The sequence below is a fragment of the Mytilus edulis genome, chromosome 13 (assembly GCF_963676685.1).
Source record: "Mytilus edulis chromosome 13, xbMytEdul2.2, whole genome shotgun sequence".
Lineage (NCBI taxonomy): Eukaryota > Metazoa > Mollusca > Bivalvia > Mytilida > Mytilidae > Mytilus > Mytilus edulis.
Genome location: NC_092356.1, coordinates 57,778,333 through 57,802,604, shown reverse-complemented (window position 1 = coordinate 57,802,604; position 24,272 = coordinate 57,778,333). Strand labels below are relative to the sequence as shown.

The following is a 24,272-nucleotide window of genomic DNA, read 5'->3' as shown; positions in this document are numbered from 1 at the left end:
AGGGCATAAGTGCTATGGGCCATTTTAGAGGCAATACCAACCTCTACCTCTGGTATAATGGTCGATGTGGAGAATCTCTTCGTTTGGCCAGCCGGCAATAGTTCATTTTAGAATTTGTGATATACCAAGGTACCCCCCTTATCCTTTCCAGACTAACTCGTACGGGTCTGGGGCATAAGTGCTCTGGGCCATTTTATAGGCCATACCAACCTGTACCTCTGGTATGATGATCGATGTGGAGAATCTCTTAGTTTGGCCAGCCGGCAATAGTTCAGTTCGAATTCGTTGTAAACCGGAATACCATATCCCCCCTTTTAACCCTCTACTGACAGACTCGCACGGGTCTAGGGTACAAGTGCTAAGAGCCATTTTAAAGGCAATAAGTACATCTTCCTCTGGTATCATTGCCCACGTGGAGAATCTCTTCGTTTGGCCAGCCGGCAATAGTTGATTTTCGAATTTGTGATATACCAGGGTACCCCCCTTATCCTTTCAAGACTAACTCGTACGGGTCTAGGGCATAAGTGCTATGGGCCATTTTAGAGGCAATACCAACCTCTACCTCTGGTATAATGGTCGATGTGGAGAATCTCTTAGTTTGGCCAGCCGGCAATAGTTCAATTCGAATTCGTTGTATCCGGGATACCATATCCCCCCTTTGAACCCTCTACTGACAAACTCGTACGGGTCTAGGGTATAAGTGCTATGGGCCATTTTAAAGGCAATAAGTACCTCTTCCTCTGGTATCATTGCCCACGTGGAGAATCTCTTCGTTTGGCCAGCCGGCAATAGTTCATTTTCGAATTTGTGATATACCAGGGTACCCCCCCCCCTTATCCTTTTCTGACTAACTCGTACGGGTCTAGGACATAAGTGCTATGGGCCATTTTAGAGGCAATACCAACCTCTACCTCTGGTATAATGGTCGATGTGGAGAATCTCTTAGTTTGGCCAGCCGGCAATAGTTCAATTCGAATTCGTTGTATCCGGGATACCATATCCCCCCTTTGAACCCTCTACTGACAAACTCGTACGGGTCTAGGGTATAAGTGCTATGGGCCATTTTAAAGGCAATAAGCACCTCTTCCTCTGGTATCATTGCCCACGTGGAGAATCTCTTCGTTTGGCCAGCCGGCAATAGTTCATTTTCGAATTTGTGATATACCAGGGTACCCCCCCTTATCCTTTTCTGACTAACTCGTACGGGTCTAGGGCATAAGTGCTATGGGCCATTTTAGAGGCAATACCAACCTCTACCTCTGGTATAATGGTCGATGTGGAGAATCTCTTAGTTTGGCCAGCCGGCAATAGTTCAATTCGAATTCGTTGTATCCGGGATACCATATCCCCCCTTTGAACCCTCTACTGACAAACTCGTACGGGTCTAGGGTATAAGTGCTATGGGCCATTTTAAAGGCAATAAGTACCTCTTCCTCTGGTATCATTGCCCACGTGGAGAATCTCTTCGTTTGGCCAGCCGGCAATAGTTCATTTTCGAATTTGTGATATACCAGGGTACCCCCCCCCCCCTTATCCTTTTCTGACTAACTCGTACGGGTCTAGGACATAAGTGCTATGGGCCATTTTAGAGGCAATACCAACCTCTACCTCTGGTATAATGGTCGATGTTGAGAATCTCTTAGTTTGGCCAGCCGGCAATAGTTCAATTCGAATTCGTTGTATCCGGGATACCATATCCCCCCTTTGAACCCTCTACTGACAAACTCGTACGGGTCTAGGGTATAAGTGCTATGGGCCATTTTAAAGGCAATAAGTACCTCTTCCTCTGGTATCATTGCCCACGTGGAGAATCTCTTCGTTTGGCCAGCCGGCAATAGTTCATTTTCGAATTTGTGATATACCAGGGTACCCCCCTTATCCTTTTCTGACTAACTCGTACGGGTCTAGGGCATAAGTGCTATGGGCCATTTTAAAGGCAATACCAACCTCTACCTCTGGTATAATGGTCGATGTGGAGAATCTCTTAGTTTGGCCAGCCGGCAATAGTTCAATTCGAATTCGTTGTATCCGGGATACCATATCCCCCCTTTGAACCCTCTACTGACAAACTCGTACGGGTCTAGGGTATAAGTGCTATGAGCCATTTTAAAGGCAATAAGTACCTCTTCCTCTGGTATCATTGCCCACGTGGAGAATCTCTTCGTTTGGCCAGCCGGCAATAGTTCATTTTCGAATTTGTGATATACCAGGGTACCCCCCTTATCCTTTTCTGACTAACTCGTACGGGTCTAGGGCATAAGTGCTATGGGCCATTTTAGAGGCAATACCAACCTCTACCTCTGGTATAATGGTCGATGTGGAGAATCTCTTAGTTTGGCCAGCCGGCAATAGTTCAATTCGAATTCGTTGTATCCGGGATACCATATCCCCCCTTTGAACCCTCTACTGACAAACTCGTACGGGTCTAGGGTATAAGTGCTATGGGCCATTTTAAAGGCAATAAGTACCTCTTCCTCTGGTATCATTGCCCACGTGGAGAATCTCTTCGTTTGGCCAGCCGGCAATAGTTCATTTTCGAATTTGTGATATACCAGGGTACCCCCCCCCCCCCCTTATCCTTTTCTGACTAACTCGTACGGGTCTAGGGCATAAGTGCTATAGGCCATTTTAGAGGCAATACCAACCTCTACCTCTGGTATAATGGTCGATGTGGAGAATCTCTTAGTTTGGCCAGCCGGCAATAGTTCAATTCGAATTCGTTGTATCCGGGATACCATATCCCCCCTTTGAACCCTCTACTGACAAACTCGTACGGGTCTAGGGTATAAGTGCTATGGGCCATTTTAAAGGCAATAAGTACCTCTTCCTCTGGTATCATTGCCCACGTGGAGAATCTCTTCGTTTGGCCAGCCGGCAATAGTTCATTTTCGAATTTGTGATATACCAGGGTACCCCCCTTATCCTTTTCTGACTAACTCGTACGGGTCTAGGGCATAAGTGCTATGGGCCATTTTAGAGGCAATACCAACCTCTACCTCTGGTATAATGGTCGATGTGGAGAATCTCTTAGTTTGGCCAGCCGGCAATAGTTCAATTCGAATTCGTTGTATCCGGGATACCATATCCCCCCTTTGAACCCTCTACTGACAAACTCGTACGGGTCTAGGGTATAAGTGCTATGGGCCATTTTAAAGGCAATAAGTACCTCTTCCTCTGGTATCATTGCCCACGTGGAGAATCTCTTCGTTTGGCCAGCCGGCAATAGTTCATTTTCGAATTTGTGATATACCAGGGTACCCCCCTTATCCTTTTCTGACTAACTCGTACGGGTCTAGGGCATAAGTGCTATGGGCCATTTTAGAGGCAATTAAATGGACTGGTAATGTTGAGATTAAAGACACTGATTGATTTCCGTAATTTTGAAGAATTATGTCATTGAAATAGTAATTGACAGTTTCTATTTTTCTGTTTATTATATTCCTTCAATAAACTATGTTTCTTGTTTTTCTGATCTTTTTAATTGTGTGATACTATCGTATGTATTGTATATTTTAGTTTTAGAATTGGACTATATTTGTAGACAACGAACAGATTATGGAATGCCCATATGACAATTAATTCCATTTAATTAATTCCATTTAATTACCCTATATTTAATCATCTTGTTTTAATTACTATAGTTTACATTGATTCAATCATAACAACATTTTAATGTTCATAATTGTTTTGTGTTGTGTGAGGCAATGCAATTAAACTTTTCATTTACTTTCATTTTAAATGACGCGGACCTTGCAGAAGACACCTATTGGCTTACTATTTCCTAATTACTTTATATTGCTATAAATAGCATAACCATAATGGATATTAACAGCAAAAGTTATTCTATTGTCACAATCTAATAACTACCCAAAACATTTCATCGAACGCGGTTTTGATCTCATGAATATTATTGACGGCTAGCCTCATGAATATTAACGCCGGCTAGATCCACACTAGTCATAAAATGAACTATCATACCACATCTTTTTGTATATATACAAATTGCGGTTTTTATCCAAGGCAATCATAGGTTTGAACGTAGTTTTCAATTAAGACTTGTTTATATATACGTTTATATTTTACAATCGAAATTAAACTCAAAACTGCATTTTCGAATTCACTAAACTGCCCTATCACCCCTTTTCCTTTCGGAGATCCTGAACTCACCCACCGGATATTGATTTGGTTCGTGTTGCTCAATTATTTAGTTTTCTATGTTGTGTTTTGTTTTGTGTACAGTTGTTTGTCTTTTGATATGTTTCTTTCTAACTATCGCGTCGAATTTTTATTTTCGACTGATTATTTTAAATGTTCATTTGATATATTTCGCCTCTATTCGCCGGCAAAACATGCATTTAAAACCGCCAAAACCCATACTGCATAGTCAGCTATAAAAGGTCACGAAATGACAAATGATTAAATTCAAACGAGAAAACGAGAAAACTAACAGCCTAATTTATGTACAAAAAATGAACGAAAAACAAATATGTAACACATCAACAAACGACAACCACTGAATTTTAAGGCTCCTGACTTGGGACAAACACATACCTACAGAATGGGGCGGGGTTAAACATGTTAGCGGGATCCCAACCCTCCTTTAACCTGGAACAGTGGTGTACCGGTAAAACATAAGAACGAACTATAAAAATCAGTTGAGAAAGGCTTAACTCATCAGATGGATACAACTAGAAATACATTTAGCAAATACACAGAGTGGACGTGACTGGGAACTTGTATATACCAACAACAAAAACACACTATAAGTACAGACCTGGGAGTACTAGTAGTTACTGACAACTACTTCAAAGCCACTAACAACTAATAAAAAAAATCACGCATCTAAAACTAAACTATCAATCAGTACACATCCAACATCCAATGGATTTAGTGTAAAGACGTCATAAACAGTCAGGGAAAACATGACCCTGTGGTACGTTCATTATAAGTAATGTATATTTGACGTGTCTCGGTATTTACACATGCCGTCATTTTTTTATTGTGCCAAAGTCAGTTTTTGTTGTCTTGTCTTTCATTTTTCGCAGTAAATACATGTACCAAGTAAGTAATATGACAGTTGCTTTACATTTGTTTAATGTCTTTGAGTTTTTGATTTTATGCCATTTGATAAGGAATTTTCAGTTTTGAAGTTCTTTTTACTTCAATTTTTGATTTATTGTTTTAAAGCAAAAAGCTATATATAGAATGAAATTCAAAACAGTGTGGCTGTGGCCATTGATTGACACATTAAATTCATCCATTGACTGGGACAATTTACGTGAACGTTTGTCTGTAACGACTGGAGCCCTACATTTGAAACGGTAAGCTCTTCAATTTCCTTTCTAGTCGTAAAAGTAATCCAAATGCCAAATAAATGAATGTTAAATATAACGTTTATGTCAATCAAAACCATTAATCTTTTTGTATGTCATAGGAACCATTTCCCGTGCACACAAGAGTTTGGTAACGGCGGCCTTGACACCTTAATAGCAGAAATTGCTAAACATTTCTATAACTTTTCAGATACCAACACAGTTACTATATATATTTACTTTACAATTACCATGCTTAATTTTTTATAGTGCTTCGCAGATTCTGTCGGGGGCTGCACGGTCAACTCTTCATCTCCTTTTTCGTTTAATATCTTGATCACTGTTCTGAAATGCAATCCTTAATAATCATATATAATTCTATTTCCATAATATGACCTTGGCATTGCTTCATGGATCTTGTCTCAGAGATTCGAACATATATAAATTTTGCTCCTTGGTATCTCAAAACATAGATATTCTGAATTGCCATTAGACTTTACAACCTAACATTCGATATTTCCAAGAATTTTCACAAACAATCAGTTACGTTTCGTATTTGTTGAGATACGTGATTTCTTGCACGAGGTTTTATATCAAACTACCAAAATAACGGCTGTTTATACAATCTGTTATATATATTTTTATGATTTCATTTTCATTCTGCAGAATAACAAACAATTTGATTACACGGGAAACAGTAAATGTTGTGAGGTAGTATGTAAATATTTCCCTAAAAACATAGAACATATTGTTATGCTTGATGTAGGAGCAGGTACCGGTTTACTAGCTGAAGAAGTAAGCATATGGAGTATTTATATGTTTTTTGTTTACTTTTACATAAACGCCTTCAAAGCCTAATTATATACCATGACTACAGGAAAACAGTTAAAATATGATTAATAATAGGTAATAGAAAAAAATGAAGATCTGTAAGGACATTTACATAGTCAGTGTAAGCATGAGCATTTTAAATTATTGTTCAGTTAAACACTCACCTACTTGTAGTCTACTGTATGCCGTTTTGTGTCCGTATGATTAACCTTATAAAATTGAGAATGGAAATGGGGAATGTGTCAAAGAGGCAACAGCCCGACAAAAGAGAACAAGGACGCAATTTGGTCTTGAACACAGCGAGAAAATCCCAAATCATACAAAACAAACCAAAGCCAGACTTGAGACACCTTGATGTCTAGATGACAGTTTGTTTTCAATCTACATCGGTTGCATATATTTTCCCTTTTCTTATATTATACAAACTTACAAAATATTAATTGTAAAGAGGGAGGAAATACATTTTCTATCTAGAATATCTTTAACTCGTCACAAAGCAGAGTTCTACACACTATACTACAGATATTTAAATTGTCATCTGTTATATCTATGCTTTAGTTGGCATGTAAAGGATTTAAAATCATTGATGGATTGGACCCCTCTTCAGGAATGCTGAAAGAGGCAGAAAAGAAGAATTTATATCGAAATTTATTCTGCACTTACTTTACATCAAAACCTTTGCTGTTTAGCAATCCGGGTAATACATTTGTATCACTAAACACTAAAATATAAGTGTAGTAAATTATACGCTTTGTTAAGATTGAAAACAGTGGAATGTCATTTGAAAACCAACACAAACGTGTTTCGTTTGATCAATGGTTCTGAAATATTTAGTTTAACTCACCAATATGGAAGATTTGCATAATACACAATCAGTTCAAACATTAATGATCATAACAGCTTGAACGAAAAAAGCTATCGCGTCAATCTGTAAATTGGAACATTAAAATATACTCAAATATGCAGTTTAAAAAAACGGTAAATCATCATCTTCATTTTTTCATCTTTGAATGAAGTTTTGAAGTGATATTGAAAGATTTTTGTTTAATTATTTGCATTTTAAGCTCACCTTTCCAAAAGGAAACGTGAGCTTTTGCCATCACTTGGCGTCCGTCGTCGTTCGTCCGTCCGTCGTCGTCGTCGTAAACTATTTCAAAGATCTTCTCCTCTGAAACTACTGAACCAATTCAAACCAAACTTCATCTGATTGATTCCTAGGGTATCTAGAATAAAGTTTGTGTTTTAATTTCCATTTCATCAAAAAACATGGCCGCCATGGCTAAAAATAGAACATAGGGGTAAAATGCAGTTTTTAGCTTATAACTCAAAAACCAAAGCATTTAGAGCAAATCTGACAGGGGTAAAATTGTTAATCAGGTCAAGATCTATCTGTCCTGAAATTTTCAGATGAATCGGACAACCCGTTGTTGGGTTGGCGCCCCTGAATTTGTAATTTTAAGGACATTTTGCTGTTTTTGGTTATTATCTTGAATATTATTATAGAAGTAGATAAACTGTAAACAGCAATAATGTAATGCTTGGGGTATACAATGTTTTTTTATACTTTCATCATAAATTATATTATGAACACGAGACAAACGAGACATTTCAGTGTGTCCACTCTTGTTTTTGCTTTTGAAGAAGATATGACAGAATCGAAGAACCATTTATATAAATTGAAAACCCAAAATAATCATTCATGGAAGATTTCAGCAAAAAATTTAAGGTGAGCGATTCAGGCTCTTGAGAGCCTCTTGTTCTTTTAACTTTAGATAGTTATGATTTGTTAGCAGTTGTTGGTTCTTTTGTCACCGGACATATCCCGTATGACGCCATAATGAAATGATAAGAATAACAAAACCAGGTAATATTATGCAAATACCTCTATCCCTTGTTGAACAATGTTACCACACACGAAGAGCCCTTAAAGATACTTTTGCGATGCATTTAGAGTGACTTGATAAGCCGTCAATATAACATATGATAGTTTTGCACGTGCATATCATAGGCTACAGTTGGTCCCGAAACAATAAGGTTTAGAAATGGACGCCACACTAAACTCCGAAACAAAAACAATAACAAAAAAATGAATAACGCATGGGACACACTACTGTGGATGAAGTAAACATGTTTTGTTCGATCTAAACTCTACCCTTTACCTCAACAAAATGTGGAATAAAAAAACCAAAGCCATACGCACAGTAAAAACCTACTTAAAAGCCGTCCGAGTCCGATGTGCGAATAGGTAAAAGAATAAACTAAGCAAAATAACAATTATTATTACAAGTTGTTACTTTAATACCAGTTTAAAAGATCGAAATATTATATCTTATCATATGAAAATTAACCACAAGCTCTTTCATTTTCTTGTTTTTTAATTGGATAACTGAGCAGAGATCAATCAATTTGGTTAACTTTTCTTTTGAATATTTGGAAATGAAGATATCATCGAAATACACAAAAAATTATAATCATTTGGTTATGTACAGTATGCAGATGGTCCAAATACTCATAAGGAACATGTATATTGGTTATATATCTGAACGAAAGTTATATTTTATGTCAATTTTATGTGATTTTATGAAAGGGTAGATTAAACAAACCATTTTTGTAGCATTTCATCGTGTTGCATATACCTTGAATATATTTGTTAACTATTTTTTGTCTACTTTTCATTTGTTTATCATTTTCAGGTGGTATAATTTGTATAGTGAATAGACGTTCCCCTTTTTGTGAATCACCAGACTACGTGAATAAGTTTTTCCCGTTATGTGATCAATTGGAGCAAGAAAGAAAATGGAAGAAGGAAGAGATAACCACATTTAATGGATTTATCGAGAACGCAGATAGAATTATCATAGTGTATCGTGTTAGATAACAGACTACACGTACAAAATGATTGTTGAATCGTTACACAGTGTAATGCGAAATGAATGGATCAAACACTGAGGTCTACTTGAATAGGTTCTGATTTAAAAAAAAAAAAGAGCTTCTGCGAACAATAAATCGATTTATTTTTTAATTCTTGGATTTCTTATTAACACATTTTGGTAAAGCCTTACGATACTTATTTTGCGGGCATATTTCGTCAATTTAATCAGATATTTTGATAATAGTAGCTACCTGTTTCCTTTAAGAAACTATTCAATTGTTTCTATTTGTAAATGTATGCACCTACACGATTTTGTTTAGTTTTGTCAGATTGTAAAAAATCGAGACAAAAACATAAAATCAAAAAAAAGTATGTCGATGAAAAATAAACAATAAAAGACTGAGCCACCCCCTTATTTTTCCACAATGTTATTATAACAAGAAGGATACGTGAATTACACTGTAGATTATAATTGAATATGCCCTTTCTACACACACATCTATAACAACGTCTTCACATAAGTAAGATTTTGTGTTCAGAAGTAAAGATGACAAAAGTCAGGAATAAGACAGTTTTTATATATTTGCTTGAATTGTTTGAGCTTTTGATTTTTGTTATTTTTCTTTTTATTATATCTTAAAACTATTTTGTGTTCTTATTGCAACCACAAGTATGATGCGTGTGTTTGGTGTACAAGATAATAAAACAGATCCATGTAATTCATTGTCATGATTCGCACCACATTTAAATAAATTTTCACATGATTTGTCTCGTATACTAATACTTTGTATAACGTTATCTTCATAAAATTTACAGAATTAAGTTAAGGCTAAGTTTAAAAATATTTTGGTTTGCCAAAACTTACCCAATGGTCGAAACAGTTGGTATGTATGTATTTTCGTTTTCTTTTATGCAAAAAAAAAACAAGTAAGGGTGAGATGTATATTTAGTCTGCATGCCTACATTGAGAAAATAAAATATTCACATGAAGTCAATAAAAGATTTTGAGTAGGCATATGCTTTCTGGGTAGGTAGATGTAGGGTAAAGACAAACAAACAAACATAACCTTTGTATGGCCTAACCAGTATTTAAAAGCATTACTACCCATTTCAAGGGAACATTTACATGAATTTATATGAGAAGAAAATGTGACACAATCCCAATGTTTGCATACGATTGATATACGGAACGACTATGAGCGCAAATAATACAAAACAAATTATATGCACATGTTAAAAACACGTTATACTGAGTATCTCAATGATATATTGTTTTAAGATAATGATGGCCTTTTGAATCATACGAATATTTTGTAATCTCTAAGATTCTTTTAAACTGGTACTGAAAAGCAATGATGTATGACGTTTGCGGGTTTTGTTTTTACAAAAAAGAACCCAGCTTTTGATTAAGCATTCTAATGAACTTTGGTGTTCGTAGTTCTCTTATATTTCTACATTGTGTCTTTTGTCTTTATCTTAGTTGTTGTTTGTGGTTCGAGCAATTTAAGATTACTAATTTTTTTCTGGTACCCAACTTTCGGAGAGATGAACACTCAATAACATTTGTAACTCCATCTCATTATATAGATGCTTTTCCAACGTCAGGACCTTTTCATTTTTCGGTGCTTGTAGTATTTCATATATATATTTTTTAATTTGATTGTTATAAGTAATTTAAGGTCGTTGTTTTTCCCCGTTATCTTTTATTCATTCATATTTTGTCATGACGGGGCCTTACGTTGCTGACTGTACGGTAATTTATTTAGTAATTGTTGTAATTGCATCGTCGCATATAATTGCTTAGCGAACGTCATTAAGAATTATTTTGATATTTGCATAATTGGCAACCACAAGGGTACCCATATACGCATAATTGCGACTGTAAAAAGGGAAAGATGGAAAATGCTTTGCATTTGTGTTATAACGTGAATTTGAACTTGATCGAGCATACAGGAATATATGTGAACATATTTTCAAATTTAAAAACAAATATTTTCGTTGAGAAGCTGAACTACTTGTAAGAATCAGGAATGGAATGTTCTCTGTAAACGATTGTTTTATTTTATGTATAACCAAAAGGAGATAACAATTGGTTGTTCTTTTGTCACATGACACAGCAGACGACAATGCAGCTGAAATAAATATAGATACTATCGTTATAAAGATTGCGTACAACTATACTGGAAACATTCAAATACTTTTGAATACGACTTGTGTCCTATCTTCTGGTTTTGTGATGCTCTGATATCAGCTCTTCTGCTTCCAATCAAATTTAAAACAAACAATGCTAAAAAAAAAAATACACTACATAAAGTAACCAAATAGAATGAACTCTATTTTAAAGTCATAAGAAACCTCAAATCAAAAAAAAATAATGCATATGATTTTAATAACTCAATGGATAGTTTTCATTATAAAACTTATGTACATGTACTTTTTTCTGGAGAAAATTCTTTAATTTATTCATATTTAGAAGAAGTTTACTTTATTTGAATAGCTTCCTTCCAGCAAGCAATTCCCCCGAGATATTTTCCGTATGCAAGGTGACCTCAGTGTGACCCATCTCGTAAAAATCCGGTGACCACAATACGCATGGATGTCCTTAAAATAAACTATTATCTGAATTTACATGTTAAACACGTGCTCAATTTCCATGCTTTTTTGTTTATTTTTCGTCAATTGTTGACAAACAGGTGACAATCGTTAAACTTCGGCTTCAAGACACGAACTTTAATTACCTGCCATATTTTCACAACAACACTGACCGATTGAAAAAAAAATTGACAATTATACGAAATTTACACGAAAAAAATGATAAATTCGAGCACAGAAGACTAAGTTTATGATGTTTGTATGCATTGGTTCAAGAATTGGAAGAACATTATTTTTTACCGGTCACTCGTTTCTTATGACTTTAATAGTTAAAAAGTGCTTCTTTTTTTTATCATTTTGAACACACTAAAACATATATCCGTTAAATCTTTCTTAATCTATCTTTTGAATTCCGCTATCTGCCTTTGAGTTTTCAAAATTAGTTTTCTTTTTTTGTGAATAACCATCTAGATAAAAAGACGTAAAATAAAATAACTTCTTGCGACAAGAGTAATGGTCAAGAATTAGGACATATGTTACCGATACACGCTTATCTGTAATGTTTTCACACGTACGTTTGTAGATGTAGCATAATACAGGTAATTCATTTTAAAATGTGTATTAATAACTTCATCCTTCTCTTAAAGGTGTATAATAATACGTTATATCTAAGGTTTAATAAGACTGACAGAAAACATGCTACAACGCGTAGAGTTAAAACAGATCAATTTTGCATTTCAAATTGTGTGAAATTGATGTAGGTGTAAATCTGTTTCACAATGTAGTTAACATAGTACTGTTACTAGCTAGTAAAGTTGAATTGTTACTAATATATTTACTTTAGTATGAAGATATAGAACTTCATTAAATAAAATGTCTGGTTTAAGGTGGTTGATCGTCAATGGTTCTCGCCGTGCATTCCAGCTTACACCATAATTAAAACTTGACATGCACAAAATAGTGAAAAGTTATGAAAGTTGCTTTTAACACCAAAGAAAGATCAAACAATCATTAATCAGATAATAAGAAAAGAACCTTTTAAAGTTTTTTTTTGAATCCAGTATTGACTCCGATATCGCAAAGGAAGACGAGTTCATTATTATTTTGAAGTATATAAAATCAGCCGTGGCATAACAGAATTAGACTAAGTATGTTTTGCAGTTATCATTCCCTCGGTTTATTAATCCCCTATCGGTGAATTTGAATATGAATATATTTATACTTCGTCCTTATGTCCGTACGTTTATCAGTCCATTCGCCCCATCTTAATAACGAGTAACCTTTTAATTTTTAACCTTATCATAGATCAAATATACATGATAATAAATGTAACAAAAAAAAAGGTATAAAAAGACAAACATTTTTACCGTTGAATTCGGAAATTAACATCTTGCAAATAGTCTCATGAATTAAGTTTGTCAGACATTTTAATATTCAATAATATTTTCCGATTGTATCTTACTTTTCGATTTTTTCAAGCCCATTAAATAAAAAGCATATCAGGAAACTATGCCAAAATGTCCATCATTTTATGATCTACACAACTTTATTTGGATTTGAGACAATGCATCACCTAAAAAAGATATTTGCCACAAGACGTCATATACAAAATGCTAATTTGGTAAACAATATTAATTTAGTACTACATTTGCTCATGGTCAATTATGACAAAAATTATATGACAAATTCGATTTCTAGATCATTGATTGTTTCCAGCAAAGTCGTCTGGCTATCGTTTTACAAAGATTCGTACGACTTACGTTTACGATTAAACTTACGTTAAGCGTAAGATTTTACCTGCGAGTGTTTCACAAAGGTGATCGCAAACGTAACGTAAACGTAACGTAGACTTACGATAATAATGGAAAAGGGGTGCTCTCTTTGACAGCCGCGTTCATGTCTATAAAAAGAATCGTTCTTTCAAAACCAGGAAGAACATTCATACCATCGTATTTTGAAATAATTATCAGTTTTTTTGTTAGTATAGTAATGAGGTTTAGTGAGGTAAGCATGATAAGTGTCCAATCTAGTTTTAAGAAATTTTTTGCTTTGATTTTATTAGAAAATTGACTAGCGGAGGTTGTTTTTTTCATGCACGGTCTGTTTTTGCTATTGTTGAAGAATGATGAAGTCATACAAAAAAAAAACCAGTTACATTCATTGGGACTTTTTTACTAGAAATTATAAGTATCTTTGAATGTTATTTATGAACAGGTATAAAATGTGTTAAGCATTGTGAAAGTTTCTTGTGCGTGTCTAGGTTGTTTTTTTTTGTCAAGGAGAAACCCACTGGCAAAACAACAATCAATTATGGAAATGTAAAAAGTATATGCATATTTTTATTTCATATTTTATAACGCTATGCGGTGCATTTGTTATTGTATCATCCAAAAAATAGTCATCAGGACATTAGGAAAGCATAAAATAGATAAAAGATGTGGTGTGATTGCCAATGAGACAACTCTCCATAAGAGACCAAAAATAACAAAGAAATTAACAGTTATAGGTCACCCTACGTCCTTCAGCAATAAGCAAAGCCCATACCGCATAGACATCTATAAAAGGCCCCAAAATGACAATGTAAAACATTTCAAACGAGAAAACTAACGACCTGATTTATGTAAAAATTGAACAAAAAACAAATATGCAACGACAACCCCTGAATTACAGGCCGACATGGGACAGGCACATACATACATTTGGCGGGTTTAAGCATGATAGCGGGATCCCTCCTTTTTAACCTGGGACAGTGTCAAACATAACAACATATGAACGAACTATAAAAATCAGTTGAAAAAGGCTCAACTCATCAGATGGACTAAAATTCATCAGATGGACTAAAATACAAGTGGACGTGGACGGGTACTATTATTATATTTATTAGTATTATTTGAGCCTGGAAGCTATTTTTAAGCAAGAACAACTTAAGCTGAGATTGCTGTTCGGGGTGAGCCAAGGCTCCGTCTTGAAGACGTACTTTGACCTATAATTATTAACATTAAATACATTTAATAAAGACTAGTGACCGCTGATTTTTTTCTCAATAAAATCAGTGGCTAAAAATTACCCGTTTTCCTTCGATTTCCTTACTTAAAGAAATATCAGTATTGCTGGATCCTGGAAGCAATTTTTATGCAAACAATTATTATCTGTATTAAATTTTTTTTTGTTAGAAATCAAACTGGTAAGTTAAAAAATACATATCGTAAAGCAAGATCATAGAACGCAAGATTTTTTTTTATCGAGGACCTTGAATTTCAATATTATAGAAAGCTGAACAGACATGTACATTTTGTATATAAGTAACTACAACCAGGGACTTTCTATAATAGTATATACTTAGTATAGAAAGTTCTTGCTACAACGAATGGGAGTGTTTATCTACTAACGTATTGAACATATTAATACTCTCGTAAGATCGGGAGACAATAACAAAAATGATCCAACAGCTGATTCAGCCGGTAACGAATTTCCGATATCATAAAAGATTCCCCCAAAAAAGGGAACTTCCTCTGCTTAATTGAGCCCCTAAATAAATTTGAATATTGTTATATGTGTTCTCGTACAAAAACTGAATAACACTGAGACGGACGGCTACACGAAAAAAAAAATTAAAGAAAAATACTGAAACGGTTCACTATCGATCAAAAATTCGGAAAATTACAGATATATCACGTATCATGATACAGCTGTTAAGGAAGCTGGCTTGTCAGGTTTTGAATTTTTGTCAGATTTTCAGAATCCTCTGGTTTTATCCATTTGAATGCCTTGAAAAAATTTGCCTGGTGACCCCCATTTTTCATTTTGAAATTCTTTAACATGTATAATGATAAACCGATAATCTGTAAATTAAAGTCTTATAAAATTTTAATTACTTTTTAACAGTTTTTGAGAACTTTAACTTGTCAATGATAAAGCTATGAAAAGTCAAGAGAAAATATTTTCCCGCTAATATTTCAATGGCTCATATCTCGAAAACAAGCACGATGACCTATATATATATTTTTTGCTCTTTGGATTCCTTTATTAAGGTCAAGTAACAGTAAATGAACGCCGTCTAGCGGATTCCGCGAAATATTGCGACGTTTTGTACGAATTACGTCCCTTTGACCAGATTTTGCAATGTTAAAATTTCAACCGGCGACTTTTCAATGGGACAATGGTAAATCTGACGGAAAGTATGTATCTTCTAGGAGAATGAACTTGTTTGCTAAAATTGAAGAAATGCTACAGGATTTTGAAAATGAATATGAAAACAGTCATGAAGACAACCTTCAAAACGAAAATCAGGTGTCTGAGTTAAGATATCTGCCGACCAGTTAAAACAAGTGTGAAAACTGTTGATCACTGTTGCTCACCACTATTTCTACATAATTGTGATGAGGAAAAACAGTGCGGTCTCGACAGTATATTGAACTCTGACACAAAATAGTACTTTTTATGTCATTGTTTACTTAAACTAACCAACAAATATGCAGAAATGAAACTTCTGGTGAAAGGGAAATATATTTAGACCATTTTGAGACAAAATTCACTTGTCTATGAGTTTGCGTTAAAAATTCAGGATTAATGCGCTTCATAGTACACTAATTTAAGATTTCCAGAAAACAGGGAGTTATTTTGGAAGTACCTGTGTTTTCAAGATCAGAAATTTCATATAAAACTTTAAACATTGGTTAAAAATTGACATGTAGAAAGGTGATACATGTACAATTCAGGATATACCTGGTTTCCTTGAAGTTAAACTTAAGGTAAAATATTTAGATAGCTGTGAAAATTGCAAGATTCGGTTGAACAGATAGGAATTTTTAATTGGTGGTTTGACACCTTTATTTTCGTTTTCCTCCCAAAATAACACAAATTGAATAATCATAAGAAAAGATGACAAATGCGACTATACCTATATAGAACACAGAGGCATGATGATTAATTCATTGTAGAAGGAAGAGAAGCGACACACAAAAGTAGGTCTTCTCGTTTATTAGTATAGATACTCTAACTTTTCTGTTACAGTACTTTGTATATCCCCATCCCTGTTTCACTTGAATTATTGTCAGCTTATTCTAATATGTGCATGTTTTCTGGAACGTTTGAAATAAATGCAATTCATCTAATGTTTGAATGTAAATTTACACAATCATGTAAATATAAACATTTAGCATGTTTTAAAAACAAGAAGAAAGGTTTATAAGTGCAAAACACGGTATTTTTGGACAAGAAATCAATTTTTCTTGCACTTTTAAAATTCAAATGAAGTAAAACAAGAAATCAATCTGGTTGACGCAACAATGACAATCTGTTACACAGAATAATAGTGGTGCATTTCTTTCCAATGGGTCTCAATCAACACTGATTTACAGAAATCTTGGTAAGAATTTAGTCTTAGATGCTTGATTTTTTTATTATTTGTTATTGGCTTTGAACAAGCTGTCAGTAACTGCGTGTAGTGGCGGATATATACAGAGGGGGGCATGAGGGCGTACGCCCCCCTTTTTACTTGGACTTAGACTAGACTTCGTAAACTTTGTCATTTCCCGTGTATTTAATTTTTATGAGACATTTCTTTTCATATACAGATTTTTTTTCGCCAGTATTTACTGATTATTTCAAAAGTAAAACTACAAAATACTGAACTCCGAGGAAAGTTCAAAACAGAAAGTCCCTAATCAAATGGCAAATTCAAATGATAAAACACATCAAACGATCGCGAATGGACAACAACTGTCATATTCCTGACTTGGTACAGGCATTTTCAAATGTAGAAAATGATGGATTGAACCTGGTTTTATAGTGCTAAACCTCTAACTTATATGGCAGTCGCATCACAGTAGAGTTATTCGGTATGGTTGAGCTGACCAGTTCGTCGAAAAAACGTCACTCAGTCATTTTGAAATTCAAATTACAGGAACACATTTGCAATTCTGAGCATGAAAAATCATGACACCTTCAAAGCGACAAAGGAGTGAGCAAGAACGTATTGACTTCTATTTCACAATTCAACCAAAAAAAGTTATACTCTATTATAATCTCATGAAAAAAGTTCCACATTAATATTATTTACCTACGAAATTATGTTTAACCCCAAACGCCCGCGCCTATCTTAAAATAACATAGCTGAATAATTATCCCCAGTCAGTATAAGCTCTGGATAGATTTAAAGTGCAAGGTTCGAGCCATTGTTTGAGGAGGCAGTCTGAGATCTGAGAGTCTGGCCGTATTTAGATTGAAAACAATAATCTTGTCCACTTTTTGGCTAATAGAAACGAAAATTTCCAACAGAATAATATAGCATTAAATGAACATAATAAATAAAAAACGGGCGTACTTTTTTCGGGACGGGGGTTTGCATGAACTGATATATCGAATACTTTTATCAAGATCAGACTGCAACCTGCCTGCTGGTGTGGCCTTTATGTCTCCATTTGTCGACCGTCATTCACAAATTCGTTGTCGTTTCAGACTCATTAATAGCCTTTGGTTAATTTTCAATTGTGTTGGGTAAAACATATCAACCAAACATTTGTATAAAAATTGCTTGTTTGTCTTTTTTAACTCGTGTCGCTCGTATTGTAAAATTCATCGAATAGCGCGGCGTGTATCTTGTTTACAACAAGAAATCTGTGAGTTTATGCTAACTTAACATACAACAAGCGAGAATTGTCCATGTCAATTTTTTACTGACAAGTCCCACATCAAATATATCAGTTCATAGCTTTTGACCCATACTATAATTTTATGATAGACAATTTATGTATGGGGAGAATACAACATCAAAAATGTCCAACTCTTACACTTAACAGCAACTATTAAATATACATGCCCCACGTCAAGAACCGTTTAAAAAGTGCATTTTACACTTATTTTATGTTTTTTAGCCAAAAAAAGGTCCCAAAATTTGTTCGCCTCGCTCCGCTCGGCGAATTAAAAAAACTTCGCCCCACTTTGCAAAATCCTGGATCCGCCCCTGTATTCTATATGTACATGTAGTATGTCAAAACTGTCCATACAAAAACCCTATATTCACTGGGAAAAGACATCGTGTAGCAGGAAATAAGCAGAATGGGGGGCAAGTTTGTGACATTAATACTAAACTTAGTCTTGTACGGTAAGACTAGATATCCCCTATTTTAAAAATTATCACACCATTCGGAACAATTAAAAATATTTTCAAAGTATCGAAAAGGAAAGGAACCACATAAATTAATACTGGTCATAAATTATCCGCTGCTGTCAGTCAGTCATATAGATGACACTAAACTATAATACATTTAAATTTTTAACCTTCTTTACGGTCGGAACTATAATTTAATATTCATACAACAGTTTTTAGACTATAACAAATGAAAAATAAACAAAAATGATGTTTCACGATCATTAATCCATCGCTACATTTTGTATTCTGACGTGTTTGTTTTTTTCTAATGGTGTTTTCTTTCACGTCCGCAATTTTGTTGAAAGTTTCTATGTTAAAAATAGAACACAAATCTTTTTAATAGATACATGTATAAATAGTTTATGGTTTAAAGAGTTATACATGGAATATTATCCTAATAAAAGAACATTCAGTGGATCCTTAAAAGAATTGTCTTACTAGTATTGATTCGTATGGTTGTCTCCTCAAAGGAAATTGTTCTATATAAAAATTATATATAATATATGGGTAATATAGGGGATATCTGCTAGCATCCGTATAATTCGAAAATGCTCAAATTATAATATAAAAACGATTGCCCAAAAGTTTGCACTTGTAATCGGGAGGGGGGGGGGGGGGGCAATGAAATGTTTTCAAAAAGCAATTCCCCGACATATTTTCCGTATGCAAAGTGACCTCATGCAGTGGTGTGACCCATCTCGTAAAAATCCGGTGATCGCAATACGCATGAATGTCCTTAAAATAAACTATTATCTGATTGTACATGTTAAATACATGCTCAATATTCATGCTTTTTGTTGATTGTTGACAAACAGGTGACAATCGTTTATATTTAAACTTCGGCTTCAAAACACGAACTTTAATTACCTGCCATATTTTCACAACAACACTGACCGATTGAAAAAAAAATGACGATTATACGAAATTTATGCGAAAAAAAATGATAAAATCGTGCACAGAAGACTAGTAAGTTTATGACGTTTGTATGCATTAGTTCAAGAGTTGGAATAACATTATTTTTCACTCGTTTATTATGACTTTAAGATCCCAAATTCTAACTTTCAACAAGATCTTGACTTCGAGGAGAGTATATTTATCTGAAGCTGAAATGGAGTGAAGGATTTTTTGTTTGTATTTGAAAGATAGTTCAATTTATTTTCTTTCATCAAGGTGGGAACTTGAAAAATCAAAGAAATTCTAATGTTTCCTTCCATCCACTTGAATACTTAAAAATAAAAATCTCGTCACCTAAAAAAATTAGGATGAAATTTGAAAAAAATAGGCAGGACAGGAGTTTTGAGTAAAAAAAAAAAGGCAGGATGAGACACTTGTAAAAAAAAAAAAGTCAGGACGACAATTTAGGTAAAAAAAAGTCAGGATAAACTAAAAAAAAAAAGGCAGGACCGAACAGAGTGAAAAATAAAAAGGCAGGACAGAGATTACAGCTAAAAAAAAAGGCAGGACAAAATTTTTCATCCTAGCCCCCCCATAAAAATCAAATGGTAGCTCCTTAAACATATTTAGGATTCGAAAATTTAGGATTCTTACAATTTTCTTAATTTGAAAATGAAATTTGATAAGTAAATTTATAGACATAAACAATCCCATAATGGCAAAGTGAATTAAGATAGTTTCCGGGCTCCGTATATATATATAGTACTGTGCTAGCGTACTCACTTCTATGTTTTTATGGTCAAATATTTGGACTATTGAAAGTTAAGTTAAAGGAAAAAAAGTCAAATGTACTGGAAAATACGATTATTTCAGGAATTTAAATTTTCAGTTACTTATGATTGGGACAATATAACATAAATACATGTATTCTAATGATCCAATGACACTTATTTTTCTTTAAGATAATGTAATGTTGTTGATTTTTACAAATTGTCGACAGGTTAAATCACTACGACTTGACTTACGACTGCCTGTTAATACTCGTAAGTTTACGATCAAACTTGCTATAAAATTCTACTTACGATTGTTTATGAAACGGTCAAAAACTTACGATTTGACTTACGACCGACGTACGATCTAAGATTGTCGTACGATTCTTTGTGAAACGATGATCTGTTATTTTGACAATTTTTCACAATGAGTATTTGTATTACGGATGGTGCGTGCGTCACAGGAAACGCTGACATTTTCGATTCATCTGGTCTTGCTACTTTTGCAGTTCATTTAATTCTCTAAGTATTTGTTTGTTACATTGATTTGCATCTTCATTATATCGTCATATCTGTTTTCAAAAGATGAATAAATGATTAAATTGATGTATCCGAAGAACTAGACAACAAATCAAAGGATTCATGCCAAGAAATTGCCTCCGTTGAAATTCTGCAAATATCCCATAGAGCAAATTACATGGATGATTAATATTGACCATTTGGTATATGGTCGTGTTCTTAGCGAGACGTATATAAAGGTCATAAATTAATTTGTTGAATGAAATTAAATCTGTATCTACTAATGGGTGCCGTAGGAGGTCCACCGGAATTTTTAGCTAGGATTTCTTGGCATGGGTAACACAATAATATGAACCCCTTTCAGAAAGAAAGAAACCAACAAACAAACAAACAAACACACGCACATTAAGCAATCAATCATGTTTCTTAGGGGGGGGGGGGGGGGGGAGACCGTTTACAATTGTTTTTTTTTTAAAGCAATTGATTCATATTGTAAAACGGCGTTTTTTAACCATTTGTATGTACTGTTTTTATTTTTTTTAAATGTCCCCCTGGAGGACCTCCTTTTGCCCCCCCCCCCCTTTTTGTTTTTATCCTCCACTTACAACTGTTGAATGAAGCTCTGTGCTATCTATCCTTTCAACGGAGAAGAACGACAACTCCGTTTTTCTTTCTCTTTAATATTGTATTTACATAGATCTCTTCTGAAAAAAAAATCCACATGCTTGCAAGTTATCTGATATACTCTGGAACTACAAGTCCAATCGACCTAAAAATGTGCAGTCAGCAGGGCATACATGTATTAAAACTTCACAAAACAACGTGGTGCAACTACCTCCCAAGAATTTCCGTAGAGAAATGAAATTGCAATGCCGTAAAAATCGCTCTCTAGGTCTGTTAATCTCAATGAAATCCTACAATAAAATGTCTGCTCCTAAATTATATTACAATTTGTGTTACAAGCTGCTATTGAGAAATGTTAAGTGTAAGAAAATAAACAATGATCATGTTTTAAAGTTACACAGGATAAATTAAATCCAAAGCATGCACTGCTCGTGAACTGTGATCGAAACGTCAATTTCCTACAATGACAAAAGAAATATACATCGTGTGTATTCTATGAAAGGCCGATCATGTCAAAAACCCGATAAAGTAACGCGTTAACATTTAACGCGATAAAATCACGTTTAACGCGATAAATACAGTTTTAACGCGTTAAAACAAGATTTTAACGCGTAAAGAAATCAATATATTTAACGCGTTAAACGTTGCAATTATCAAGTTTGGGATTTAACCCGTAGGTGAAAAAGACGTTTATCGCGATAAAATACCCGTCGCACTGGCCACAGATGTCATAATCAATCACACTAACGCGTTAAATTCAACACAATTACGTTGCTAAGATACATTACTTTAACGCGTTAAAACATCATTTAACGCGTTAAAGCATCATTTAACGCGTTAAAATATCGTTTAACGATAAAACATCCTTTAACGCGATAAAACATCCTTTAACGCGTTAAAACATCATTTAACGCTTTAAAATATTATTTAATGCGTTAAAACATCATTTATGTACTTTTAACATTACCATCATATTTTTACTGTAATGCCATATCATAATTGTTTATTGTATTTTAAATTGTACATAATCTTTATTTAATTTATTATTATTGATGCATTGTTTATTTGTAATGTAATTATTATTGTATTAAGAGAGCCTTATTGAAAATTGGTGTAATCCAAATGAGTTACTCTCTCTAAATAAAGATATTATTATTATTATTATTATTATTATTAATAAAATCAACGGTACCAATTTTGTTGCACCAGATGCGCATTTCGACAATACATGTCTCTTCAGTGATGCTCGTGGCCAAAATATTTGAAATCCAAAGCTTATATAAAACATGAAGAGCTATAATCCAAAAGGTCCAAAAAGTATAGCCAAATTCGTGAAGGGAATCAGAGCTTTGCATGAGGGAGATACATTCCTTAATTTATAATAATTTCTAATATTTTGTAACAGCAAATTTTAATAACTCAAAAAATCCGTATTTTCATGCCAGTACCGAAATACTGGCTACTGGGCTGGTGATACCCTCGGGGACTAATAGTCCACCAGCAGAGGCATCGACCCAGTGGTAGTAATAAAATCAACGGTACCAATTTTGTTGCACCAGATGCGCATTTCGACAATACATGTCTCTTCAGTGATGCTCGTGGCCAAAATATTTGAAATCCAAAGCTTATATAAAACATGAAGAGCTATAATCCAAAAGGTCCAAAAAGTATAGCCAAATTCGTGAAGGGAATCAGAGCTTTGCATGAGGGAGATACATTCCTTAATTTATAATAATTTCTAATATTTTGTAACAGCAAATTTTAATAACTCAAAAAATCCGTATTTTCATGCCAGTACCGAAATACTGGCTACTGGGCTGGTGATACCCTCGGGGACTAATAGTCCACCAGCAGAGGCATCGACCCAGTGGTAGTAATAAAATCAACGGTACCAATTTTGTTGCACCAGATAAACATCCTTAAACGCGTTAAAACATCATTTAACGCGTTAAAATATTATTGAACGCGTTAAAACATCATTTAACGCGATAAATCATCGTTTAACGCGATAAAACATCCTTTAACGCGATAAAACATCATTTAACGCGTTAAAATATTATTTAACGCGTTAAAACATCATTTAACGCGATAAAACATCCTTAAACGCGTTAAAACATCATTTAACGCGTTAAAATATTATTTAAAACATCATTTAACGCGATAGAACATCGTTTAACGCGATAAAACATCGTTTAACGCGATAAAACATCCTTTAACGCGTTAAAACATCATTTAACGCGTTAAAATATTATTTAATGCGTTAAAACATCATTTAACGCGATAGAACATCGTTTAACGCGATAAAACATCGTTTAACGCGATAAAACATCCTTTAACGCGTTAAAACATCATTTAACGCGTTAAAACATCATTTAACGCGATAAAAAATCGTTTAACGCGATAAAACATCGTTTAACGCGTTAAAACATTGGGTTCTTAGAGGTGATAACTCTATAAGCGCATATGTACCTGTTCCAGCGCTCGGATAATACCCTGTTTAATATTCGTTACTTATTCGCTTTTAATACGTTTGTTGTACGTTGCACCTTTTAGAAAAGGATTTTCAATTGTGTTCATGTCTCTGGTGGTAATAATGTGTTCTTATAGATGAAATATCCCTATTAGCGCGTATGTACCCATTCCAGCGCTCGAAAAATACCCTGTTACTTATTCGTTCCTTATTCGCTTTTAATGCGCGGTGTAAG

The 24,272-nt window shown here is 34.3% G+C and overlaps 2 protein-coding genes and 1 long non-coding RNA gene across 7 annotated transcripts in view; all 3 read left to right on the top strand.

Moving 5' to 3' along the window:
- The window catches only part of LOC139501986 (tyrosine-protein phosphatase non-receptor type 11-like), a 462,346-nt gene that overhangs the window by 232,361 nt on the left and 205,713 nt on the right, over nucleotides 1-24,272 (top strand). The gene's annotated exons all lie outside the window — the stretch shown is intronic.
- Nucleotides 5,982-9,165, top strand: LOC139501231 (uncharacterized). 2 transcript variants are annotated; one of them, XR_011658495.1, is made up of 3 exons: nucleotides 5,982-6,107; nucleotides 7,916-8,007; nucleotides 8,837-9,165. It is a non-coding gene; the product is annotated as an uncharacterized lncRNA (long non-coding RNA). The 2 variants fall into 2 exon arrangements; XR_011658494.1 differs by having other exon boundaries at nucleotides 5,982-8,007.
- LOC139501230 (methyltransferase-like protein 27) overlaps nucleotides 12,110-24,272 on the top strand; it is a 45,010-nt gene continuing 32,847 nt past the window's right edge. Inside the window, exon 1 of one of the 3 annotated variants that reach the window (XM_071290228.1) lies at nucleotides 12,110-12,206. The gene's annotated coding sequence lies outside the window, so the exon portion shown is untranslated. Of the gene's footprint in view, nucleotides 12,207-16,869; nucleotides 16,976-20,915; nucleotides 20,951-24,272 lie in introns of those variants that run through there. The other 2 variants (XM_071290227.1, XM_071290229.1) reach the window with 2 other exon arrangements.